Raw genomic sequence first — 12212 nt, forward strand, 5'->3', positions numbered from 1 at the left:
TAAATGATGGACTAAAAATATTCTTTATACAGTTTCAGGCAGAGGACAACATGTAGTCTCAGACAACAATAGGCCAGATCAAGTTTTCGCTGTGTTTTCTAGGTTAAAATGAGTTGGCCCATAGTTGTACCACATAAGGATACAACCATGGTGGCACCTAGTTGCACCGCATAGGGGTACAACTATGGGCCACGGCGAAAAAAATTCCCCTTCCTCTTTTTTCCAACTTAAATTTTTTTAAAAACATTTCATTCGAAAGTCGAGATGTATAGTTAGTTACCATTGATAAAGACCTCGATTTCTGAATCAAAGATGTAAACGAAATTTTCGATGAAAACATCAAAAAGTGGCCCATAATTGGATCATTTTACGGTAAGAAAAGTGACATCTGAGATGCAAATGATCCAAGTTTGAAGTGTGTCAATGCTCATGGCCGTTCACACCATAGTATTGGTGCAATTGGGAAAAGTGGCTATATAAACCAGTGCATAATTTAAGATTTATACCGTAAAATCCCGAAAGTAACCCCCCCCTATTTTCAAAACAAAACTTGTTAATTACAGAAGGGGGGGGTTATAATCGAGATTTTTTTGAAAAATGAGCCAAAATAATTGTTTTTAGTAGAATTAATTTTAGAGTCAGAAAAGAAATAAGTAAATAAGAGTTAATATTAATGAAGAGTGAGAAATTAATTAATAAAAACCTGTCCTAATTTTCAAGTAGTAAAAAATTGCATGTGGGCGCCATCTTTTTCAAAAGAAAGGATTTTGTACCTTAGTTGGCGAAATCCCTATAATTTATCGCTTGAAAATTCATTATGTACTGAATGTAATAAGGTTACAGTAAAAGAAGCAAAATCTTAACGTTCTTGTTTCAGAATAAAAGCAAAAATCGCAATCACGGCCGCCAATTCGTTACGAAGATCGTAATTTCGAAAACTGAGCTTTGCAAAGTTCGCGAACGCAAACAGAGACAAATCTCTTATTTGATTTTGTGAAATATACATTTCTGATGATCATTAACTCGTTCAATTATTTTATTCTGCCTTTAAAAAAGGTTATTTCTAAGTTTCGCGCTACTTTTTAAGCAACGCATTTCCAAAATGGCGCCACGTTTTCAAAATGGCGTCGTGTTGAAGATTGTTCATTTTCACAAGTCAGAACAAAAACGCTCCTTCTAAAATAAATAAAAAGCAGTACAGTCAAATAAATTTCTGCTGTAATACTGTCAACAAAAAAAAAACAGGTGCCCTTGCATCAAAAGGAGTCTAAACATTTTGGAAGGAATAAACCGTGGAGACCATTTTTTTCTTTTTTGTTCAAATCATTCTGTTTTCTTTCTTTTTTTTTTTTAGAAAAGAAAACCTGCACATGGGGGCGAGGGGGGGGGGAGAACTAAACCTCTGTAATTGCTTTTCAAGTAAAGCAGAAAATGTTATCCTTTTTTTTAGAGGGAGTGGAAAATGAAGATGATCAGATTTTTTTCCGGTGAAAAAGGGGGGGGGGGGGTATATTCAGGATTTTAAAATAATTTCACTTTCCACAAAAAAAGGGGGGGGGGGCTATAATCGATAGGGGGGTTACTTTCAGGATTTTACGGTAAATGTTACGATTACATACCGATTGTTTCAGAACCTTAATGAGTGAAGGATGCCAGGTAGGGGAGTTAGAAAACGTTTCTCACACAGTTAAGCGAGTTTGAGAGAGGTTTGATCATCAGCATGAAAATTGTGGGCTGGTCGGCCTGGTTGCTGCCTAGGTGGATCGTTTGGAGTGTTTCTTTGGAAACTGTTGGAAGCAGTGGACACGAAATGGTACTTACGTGTGAAAAACCCGGTTTGGGGCGACCAGGAAAACGACGAGGAGAGGGGACCGAAGGATCGTCCAGCAAGCGCTTGTGGATCCCACAGTGACTCGTTTCACCATACAAGCAGACATAGGGGTAACAGTTGTTCCTCGAACTATTTCTAGACGTCTAGTGGAAGTGAATCTGCAGTCCAAGCGTCCTTTTCATGTACTCCATTTAACAACAAAACATAGGCAACTCCGTCTGAAATGGTGCGAAGCCAGAGCAATGCGGGATGTCATGATTGGCAAAAAGTGGTGTTCAGTGACGAATCACGGTTCGTTTTGGAGTCAGATGATAACCGCACACGAGTGTGGAGGCGCCCAGGAGAAAGTTACCATTTCACCCATTCTATCGCACGACACACTGCCCGCACAGCAGATATAATGGTCAGGTGGCCATAGCCTAGGATAGCCGGTCCACTCTAGTTGTCGTACGTGGAACCTTAACAGGTTAGCATTATGTTAATAAAATTCTGCAACCACATGTAGGACCATTCGTAAATGGTCTCCCAGGGGCAATTTTCCATTAAGATAATTCTCGGCCACATACAGCTAGTGTTGCTCAAGACTTCTTAGGTCCTTTTGAAACTCTTCCAAGGCCTGCCCGCTCCCCCGACTTGTCCCCTATAGAGCATGTATGGGATCAGCTGAAACGCCAGATGCTGCCATGCTACTCTGTGCAAGATTTAGAAGTGGCTGTTCAAAATTTGTGGGTCCATCTGCTTCAGGACAACATCAGATGTTTAATTAGCTCAATGCTGGACCGTGTTGTGGCTTGTTTTGCAGCAAAAGGGGGTTTAACGTGCTTTTGAAGTAGCACTATATTTACCTCATTTCTTATCCTGTATTTGTTTAATTGCCTAGATTTTGGGATCAAGTGTATCCCTCACCTGGGTCATTTTTCAAAAAGTGTAACTTTTCCGTCACACGCATCTTTTACAGAAAAAAATTTGAGGAACACTTCATTAATGCTTTTAATTTCATCAAAAATATATCTTTTTAAACCTGCCAACAATTTTTTAATAACAATTTTTATTTTAGCATATTTTTGGTTCACATGTGAATTCTCACCTCCATGGCATGTCACACACTTTGTGTGACTGTTTATATTGCTTAATAACTTGTTTAATTAAAAGTATGCACTTATTTATTTATTATTCCTTTCACAAGTGTCTCAAATACTAATTGTTTAAGTACATTTAAATCTTTAATATTGTGTTTCAGTTCATATTAGTGGGACAAAGAGTCCTGTCACACAACAAATTCTCACCTCTGTTACCTTAATGTAAAATGCCATTTCTCATTAACACGTGGCAGTAATGACATCAAATTTTATTTTCCATGATACAAGAGAGCCCCCTTGTTTATTTCCAGCCATGGCTGAAGTTGTGAGATTTTTGTCTAAAAACAAGAAGATAGATTTTGCTTTAAAAACTTAGTGTGGTTATTCTGATTTCTCATCTTGTGAACTTGAATTTCAGGAATGTTAATTAATGTAAAAAAAGAAGTGAACATGTTTTCATATGCTTAACATGTGCAGATTGTAGAAACGAAGGAAAAAAAATCCCTGAAAAATGTATGCATTAGGCCTATATTAATGGAAAATTCCTCACCTCCGTGAATCTCGCCTCCGTGACAGACCTTAGCAATGACATTATTTCTGAGGCGAAAATAAATGATTGAGGGGAAATACATCAATAATAGGCACTCTACCAAAATGACAAATTGCCAGTATATCCTCAAAATTTAGTAAATACTATTTTTTGACATTTACTTGAAATTACTAATTAAGGCGTACTTTAATTAAGAGAGCTTAATATTATATCCCCACTAATCATTAAAATACTTGATTGTTTGCACAATTAACAAAATTATTACTTTGAAATTAAATTGGCTTTGATTTTTAAATATTACGTTTTTCTTTTTTTTTATTACCGTGAACAAGGCATTTTTAAATTTTTTTTATTTATGAGTAAAGTAATTGGAACTTAGCTGGGCAATTGTTTATGGTTACTTCTAGTAGGTAACACTTTCATGTAAGAATAAAAAAATTTAAAACAAAAGGTTTCGAAATTGAAAACTATTTGCGTTCAAAAGTTACGTTTTCTGGAGAATGACCCACCTACATTATTCTGTATATTAAATATCACTTCAATCCAATGTTTCCTTCTTGGGGCGCTATTTTCAATGTTCCTGAGTGTATAACAAAAAATTTCAAAAAAAAAAAAAAAAACCAAGTTTTTCAGTAAATTATGATTACCTTTGATAAGGTGAAAAAAGAAAAAAAAAATCTTTCTTCATAAGAAACTACTGTCTAGGCAGGCTGTACACATAAATGCTTTTCTTAGACACATGAGAAATAAAAATCATAGACTAATAATAAGAGTAGACCGAGCTATGGCAACCCTTTTGCTGCTCATAAACCAAACCATGTGACTGGTGGATATCCTAGCAACAGCGGGCGTTAATCGTAGCAGACGATCAACGCCAGCGCGAAATAAAATAAATATAATTGATGGAACACGGAAGAATGATCTTTTATGGAGTCCGATTTGTAAATTTGTTATTCTAAGTTGTAAATATTTTGTTAATATAGTGAGTTTTTCGTTTAGATAGCATTGTGCATTTTCTTTAGTCAATTTCAATAACTCTCTAAGCAATAAAAGATGCAAGCGACCAAGAAGAATCAGCAAACGGTAAGATTTTTACCTACAGTTTCAATTTAAGATACCGATTAGTACATTTTTGCGTTAATGCAAAACGTTTACGCCATTTCGTTCACGCCAACGCTGACAGCTCCAAATGAAATAAAAGTTACCGAAAACTGATCAAAAACTATTACTAATGTCAAAATAATGCATAACTAAAAGAAAAACAGTTCAATCTCAGCACCTGGAAGTTTTTTTTAATGAAAACACATTGTCTTAAAATACATGTCGAGTGCCAAACTATAGATAATGCTGCCATCTAGCAACCATGCTGCCAAAGTCTTCGCCAAGCCCTTCCACTAGTCACATGATACATCTATGAACCAATTTTCTTTATCAGCAAGAATGAGAAAGCTCGGTCTACTCTTATTACTAGTCTATGATAAAAATCAAACTTGCCCACCAGGCTTACTTTGCCAGATTTTAATTCAAAGTTTCTCCTCTTAAAAGTTGTAAATCAGTATTCCATTTTAAAGTGCTAAGATAGCGCAATATAGTCTCTGCTATGTGTAGAATGCATGAGGAAGGGACAGAATGATTCTTGATAAGTTATCAGTCAAACAAGTTGCTTCTTTGTCTGTAAGGTAATACAGGAAAATTTTGTATATGCTCCAAATTACACCTGCGCAACCCACGTGCTGGGACAGGAGGTACCACCGGTTACATTTTCTTGTTTTTATAATAAGGAAGTAGTAGCTTTTTCATTTTTTTTCCTAAACCAATACAGACTAGGTAGAATCCTTGTGGCCAATTTCACCTGGGCTTCCACAACAAGTTAGGGGTCATTTTGCCGACTTGATCCAGCAAACCCAAACACTTTTTCCAGCACAAGTTCAGCTCCTGACCCCTCAAGAAAGTGCAAGATGACTACTGAGCCTGAAGAAGCAAGCACTGACAGTAAGATTTGTGACAATGCAATTTGTTTATGCAAACGTCAGATGATGAAGAAGAGGAACATCTTTAACTCGCAATTGGCGACTTTGTTCCCACAAAACTAATGGGGGAAAAGATGCGAAGCATTTTGTAGCCAAAGTTATTTATTTGTGTAACAACGGTGAAGTAGAAGTTTTTTTTATCTACGCACATCATCTTGAGGGTAATCATTCTTTTATCCTAATTCCTAATGATGAAGTCAGTCTTTCAATCACAGACATTGTGTAGAAGTTGGAAATGCCTACTGACAAGAGGAAACCGTTCTTCCTTAAAGAAGACACAAAAATGTTTTACCAGTACATTCATTCATAAATCCTTTTTAAGATTTTTTACTCTTTTCCAATTCTTCCCTTTGTTTTAACGTTTATATTCATTTCCTGAGTTCCTTTGTTCAATAATTAATAAAGAGTATTTATTCAATTCACCCTGGATAAAGGTGACTTTGCCCAATGAAATATTTGAAGCCATTTTCAAATGAAAAGTATAAGTGGGCAACCCTTTTAGCAGGTTGACTTAACCCACCCAGTTTTCATTCAGGAAAAAAAAAAAAAGCATTAAATGAGTCAAAAATAAAATGCATCAGCTTTTAAAATTCTTTTTGCCTTTCCCAAAACTGCAAAATTTTCATTTATGATTGTTCTGCATCTCAGAAGTCTACTTTTGCTCTCACGCTCCTATTGGATCAATGTATGGCTAATCAGGGGTTAATGTATGGGGGGAGGGGGGTCATCCTTTGATGAACCAATCACTAAAAAGAACAAATTGCATATGTATCTAATATGCACAAACAAAAAGAAAATGTACCATAGACTCAAAAGGCATCTAGTTGGGGGTGGAGGATCTCAAAAAAAATTATATATATATATATATATATATATATATATATATATATATATATAAAATAATAATAAAAGTGAAAAATATTGAAAAGACCACACCAGGAGCCCATAGATGCGCAACGCAGCAAAACTATAAAGCCAAGTAAATATAAAATTAAGCAAACAGAATTACAAATATTAAACAAATTATAAATAACAAATGATGATAAAAAGGAAAAATGCAAACAGCTATTAAGTAGGAATAGAAAAAGAGTGAATCCAGAGCTCATCAGCCGTGGAGGATTCATTAATTATGGTCAAAAGACCAGAATTTTAACTATAAACTAGAAGAGAATGCTTAAGCTCCAGTACATGTAATATAGAGTAACAATGGGCAAACGCATCATTTGCTAAACTAAAAACAATAAACTAGAGCTCAAACCTAAAACTAAAAGCAGGGGGTTTCGCCTCGACTAATTAGGAAAACAAGTTCCGATAATTAGCCTTCCACGGGACAGTACCTGCCAATAACAAAATTGTCTTACCTTGAAATCCAAGTAAACATATCCTGTCTGTTGTTCAGCCTGATAAAAAAGCCTATCCATTCGTCAACAAAACATTAAAAATATAAAAACCAAGTCCGGAAATCAGTCCAAAGACGTACCAGGTCGCCTGTTTCGCACGTGTAAAAATTTATCCACTACGGTGATTCATAAAAAAATGGTTTGTCACGGTTGTATTATACATTTACACAGTTAAACAGTTTCAAAAGAAGCGAAATGTTCATCGAAGGCTATACTTAAGCAGATGTTTTCAACTAGATTTTTAGGGAAGTTATTATGAAAAAGTAAGTTTTTGAGTACTGAAATTTCTTGCTTAAATGCAGAAATGGTGTTGCAAATTCTTTTAATTCTGATAGCTTGCGAAACAATAATGCCAATAAAAACCTTTTTACTTAGGCAGGAGGAGAAATCTTGTAAACTGTTAACTGCGAAATTGAATTCACGTCTTTTATCATAGATTGTAGTGGAACAATTTGAGTCAATTTGTATGTTGATATCCAAGAAATTAAAGCTATTATGATTAGAATGTTGTTATATGTCCTTTTGAGCGTTAATGAACTATGATAAATAGTTTTGCTGAGTTCAGAAAAATTAGGAAAATTTATACACAAAAGGTCATCAATGTATCTACAACAAAGAGGTGTAGAGGAAGGATTGTCAATTAAATATTTTCGTTCATAATATAAAAGGATAAAGCAAGTTCTAATTACTCTATCTGCTGCAAAAAAATATATGCTAATATTTTGAAAAATGAACTAGAAAAAACCACCACTTATGTTTCCTCCTAACTTAATGAATCCTCCATCATCAAAAAATTTGCTACTGCTTACAAACTTTTTAAATTGCTACGTCCCGATTCTGTTAACTTACCTTACTTATATGCAATTCCAAAATTTCATAAAACACCTGTTGGATTTCGATTTATTTGCTCTGCCACCAACACCATTGGAAAAAATCCGAGTGTAAAGCTTGAACAATTTCTCAAAAAAATTCTTGAACAACTTAAACTTCAACAAATGAATTGGTTCTGGATTGTTAATAATAGTGTTGAAGTCATCAATTTACTTAATATGCTTGATATAAACCACTTAGAAACTTTTGATTTTGAAAACCTCTTCACCAATATCCCACTCGTTGAACTTTTTTCCTCTGTTTCAGAACTTTTTAATTCAGTCACGGATTCCCTTGATTTTAATGAATTGTTTTTTCTTGGTCTTTTTAAATTTTGTATTTTCAATAATTTTTTCAAAAATGGTAATTCATGTTTTCTTCAAATTAATGGCATAGCAATGGGAGCTAATTTTAGCTCTACATTAGCCAACCTTTTTCTTTTATATTATGAACGAAAATATTTAATTGACAATCCTTCCTCTACAACTCTTTGTTGTAGATACATTGATGACCTTTTGTGTATAAATTTTCCTAATTTTTCTGAACTCAGCAAAACTATTTATCATAGTTCATTAACGCTCAAAAAGACCAATTCTAATCATAATAGCTTTAATTTCTTGGATATCAACATACAAATTGACTCAAATTGTTCCACTACAATCTATGATAAAAGACGTGAATTCAATTTCGCAGTTAACAGTTTACAAGATTTCTCCTCCTGCCTAAGTAAAAAGGTTTTTATTGGCATTATTGTTTCGCAAGCTATCAGAATTAAAAGAATTTGCAACACCATTTCTGCATTTAAGCAAGAAATTTCAGTACTCAAAAACTTACTTTTTCATAATAACTTCCCTAAAAATCTAGTTGAAAACATCTGCTTAAGTATAGCCTTCGATGAACATTTCGCTTCTTTTGAAACTGTTTAACTGTGTAAATGTATGATACAACCGTGACAAACCATTTTTTTATGAATCACTGTAGTGGATAAATTTTTACACGTGCGAAACAGGCGACCTGGTACGTCTTTGGACTGATTTCCGGACTTGGTTTTTATATTTTTAATGTTTTGTTGACGAATGGATAGGCTTTTTTATCAGGCTGAACAACAGACAGGATATGTTTACTTGGATTTCAAGGTAAGACAATTTTGTTATTGGCAGGTACTGTCCCGTGGAAGGCTAATTATCGGAACTTGTTTTCCTAATTAGTCGAGGCGAAACCCCCTGCTTTTAGTTTTAGGTTTGAGCTCTAGTTTATTGTTTTTAGTTTAGCAAATGGTGCGTTTGCCCATTGTTACTCTATATTACATGTACTGGAGCTTAAGCATTCTCTTCTAGTTTATAGTTAAAATTCTGGTCTTTTGACCATAATTAATGAATCCTCCACGGCTGATGAGCTCTGGATTCACTCTTTTTCTATTCCTACTTAATAGCTGTTTGCATTTTTCCTTTTTATCATCATTTGTTATTTATAATTTGTTTAATATTTGTAATTCTGTTTGCTTAATTTTATATATATATATATATTGCACCGATAATTTTATTTGTAATCTTTTGTTTGTTGTATATTTGTTCCTTTTGTTGTTAAAACAAAAAAACATATAAGCAGAGCGGAAAACCAGAGCTCTGTACTAACTATGGTTGGAAATTTCTCTGCTATTTTTTTTAAATGTGACAAAGACCACAAAAAAAAAAAAAAAAAAAAAAAAAAAAAAAAATTGAGATTTTGAATTCAAATTATGTTTTGCATAACCAAAAATTGGGATAGGGCCCTACTAGTTGGGTTTCTTGTTTCTACTAATGGTTTTTATCACAACCATAATTTAAAATCAAGATGTCAAAATTCAAATGAATGCCAGGGCTGGATGTTATGTGTTGGATTCTGGATGTTGTATCCTGGCTACTGCTTTCCCGTGAAAAGGATTGTGTAAAGTCAAGAAGCTCGTACATAAATAATTCCATTCTGAGGCACACAAACGCTTGCACAATAAGCATATTAAAATAGAATCAAAAGACCGACGTCATTCAATAGCAAAATGAAAACAATAAGCAATTTGATTGCTTAAAAAGAAAATTTGAACTTTCCACATCATTAACTAAAATTATGCTTTTCACAAAAACAAGTATGTGTGTGTATATATAGGCATGCGTGTGTATAGACCTGTGAAAGCAAGTAAGGGTGTGTGCGCGCAACCCTTGTGGGTGTGCATAGGCGTTTGTGTAAGTGTGTTAGCCGGTAGTGTAGGTGTGTGTATGTGTGCAGGACATGGATGCAACAGTTCTGGAGGAGCTGATTTTGATGAACAGTGCTGCTGGTGCTCAGGAAGAGCAGATTCTGGTGAGCAGTGCTGCTGGTGGAGGCCCAGAACCAGACCTGGAGACTGTGGTGCTTGTAGAGAACTCGCGGGCAACATTCAAAGGATGTGGACATCATTTAACGGTCAAGTGAAAACAATATGTAATTTGTGATTGCTCAGAAAAAAAAATCTAGTTTCATGTATGTGAGATAAAATCATTTAATGGTTAAGTGAAAACAATATGCCATTTCTGATTGCTTAAAAAAAATCTAGTTTCATGCATGCGAGATAAATGAGCTTTTGTTGTACAGTAAAACCTGTAAAGTTGACCACTCTTGTAAGTTGACCACATGCTTATGTTGCCCGCTTTTGTCAGGAACGGAATTAGTACTATCTTATATAATGAAGGAAAACCTCTGTAACTTGACCACCTCTCTATTTTGACCACTATTGTACACCAAATTTGGTTTGGAGTACTGTAAAAGTCCCTTTGTAAGTTGACCACTTAGTATTTTTTTAAACGTAATCAAGCAAATTACTTTTTTTAAAATAATTTTTTTATAGCTTTCCATGAATAATTTTAATGCTTTGATGCAGGGTTGCCAACTGCTCTGCATTTTTAACTGTCTTTATGAAGTAGGAGAGTCTAGCTTGTTGCTCTTTGTTATAAGTTTCATATAAAATGGCTTCAAAAAGAAAGTTAGTTAAACCAGAGGTTGATAAAAAGTATGAAATATTAAAATTAATTGAAAAAGGAGAAAGCAAGAGAAAATAAGCTGACACACATGGAATTTCTAAAACTACAGTGTCTAATATAGTAAAAAACAAGGGGGAAAATAAAAATATTTGAATAACATTTTTAATTATTGTTTTAAAGTAATGTTAAACAATGAAAGTGAGTTGAACAGACAGAGAGAACACAAGAAGTGTGGATTAGTCAAAAAATGAATACTTATCATGATGCAAGAAATGCCAAAAAAAAAAAAAAAAAATCAGTACCACCCTTTATAAGTTGACCATCTAAGTTGGCTACCAAAGAATTGCACCGTAAGTGGTCAACTTACACAGGTTTCACTGTATATGCAAGCAAAAGTTATATTATAATATTTGCATTTGAAAGATAATTTTTGATTGGGCTGCAATCTTTAAATATTTCTTAACATTTGCTTGCTTATTATTTTTTTTTTTTTATTTTGACATTGTACAAAAAAAGTAAAATGTGCGTCCTGCAAAATATCACAATAGTGAATTAAATTGTAGTTCAAAGTTTTCATGGAATGGAAATGGTTTAGAAGCAACACTCTAGATTGACATTTAAGATATTTTCAAATGAAATGAAACTTTAGTAATTATAAAATGTCACTATTTACTAACAGCAAGAGTGATGTTCAAAACAACTTACACTTTCAACAGTGTATCTCCTTGTATTGATATATTCATGTCATCTTCAAGTGAGTTTGTTTTTAGTTGACTTAATTCTGCAGGTTCCTAGATTGAAATTAAATTACCAAAATACATTCCACAGAACTAAAATCACAAAATTGAACTTCTGTGCTTATCAGAAATGATAATATATTAGTCTTGTAAAATGAATAATAAACTATAGTTGCACCCATTTATACTGAAGTTGAAGGGGCCAAACAAAGTTTTGTTATAAAAAGTTAAATAACACACAGTAAAACATGAAGGAGAATTGAAGCTGTTATTTTACAGTCATAAATTAGCTATATACTGCTTTGCTATAAACAAGGGCGACTATTTTAGAAATCCTTCAAATATTTTCAAAATCCAGTTCCTTCACAGAATGAGTAACTCTAATTGTAAACAAATATTTCAGTGCAGAAAACTGTCGACTACTATGGGTCATTATTAACGAAACCTTGCACTTAGAGCAGAAATCCACCAAGTGCCGTCACATAACACCTTCCTGCAGCAAATTTAAGTTTCACTATTGTTTTCAATACTGAAGTATTTTACTGTTGAGCAATTTTTAATTAGTCATTGTATAAAGGAATGGTTTTAATTTGTTTCATATTGATTCCTAGTAAAAGGGCATTCATTTTTATCAAGTGGTGCTTGTTAAAAGTACTAGTACTTATACTGAAAGTCAATAAAACTAAATACTTTGCCTGTTCATCAAATAGCACTACACACCA

Source organism: Uloborus diversus, chromosome 3 (genome assembly GCF_026930045.1).
Source record: "Uloborus diversus isolate 005 chromosome 3, Udiv.v.3.1, whole genome shotgun sequence".
Classification (NCBI taxonomy): domain Eukaryota; kingdom Metazoa; phylum Arthropoda; class Arachnida; order Araneae; family Uloboridae; genus Uloborus; species Uloborus diversus.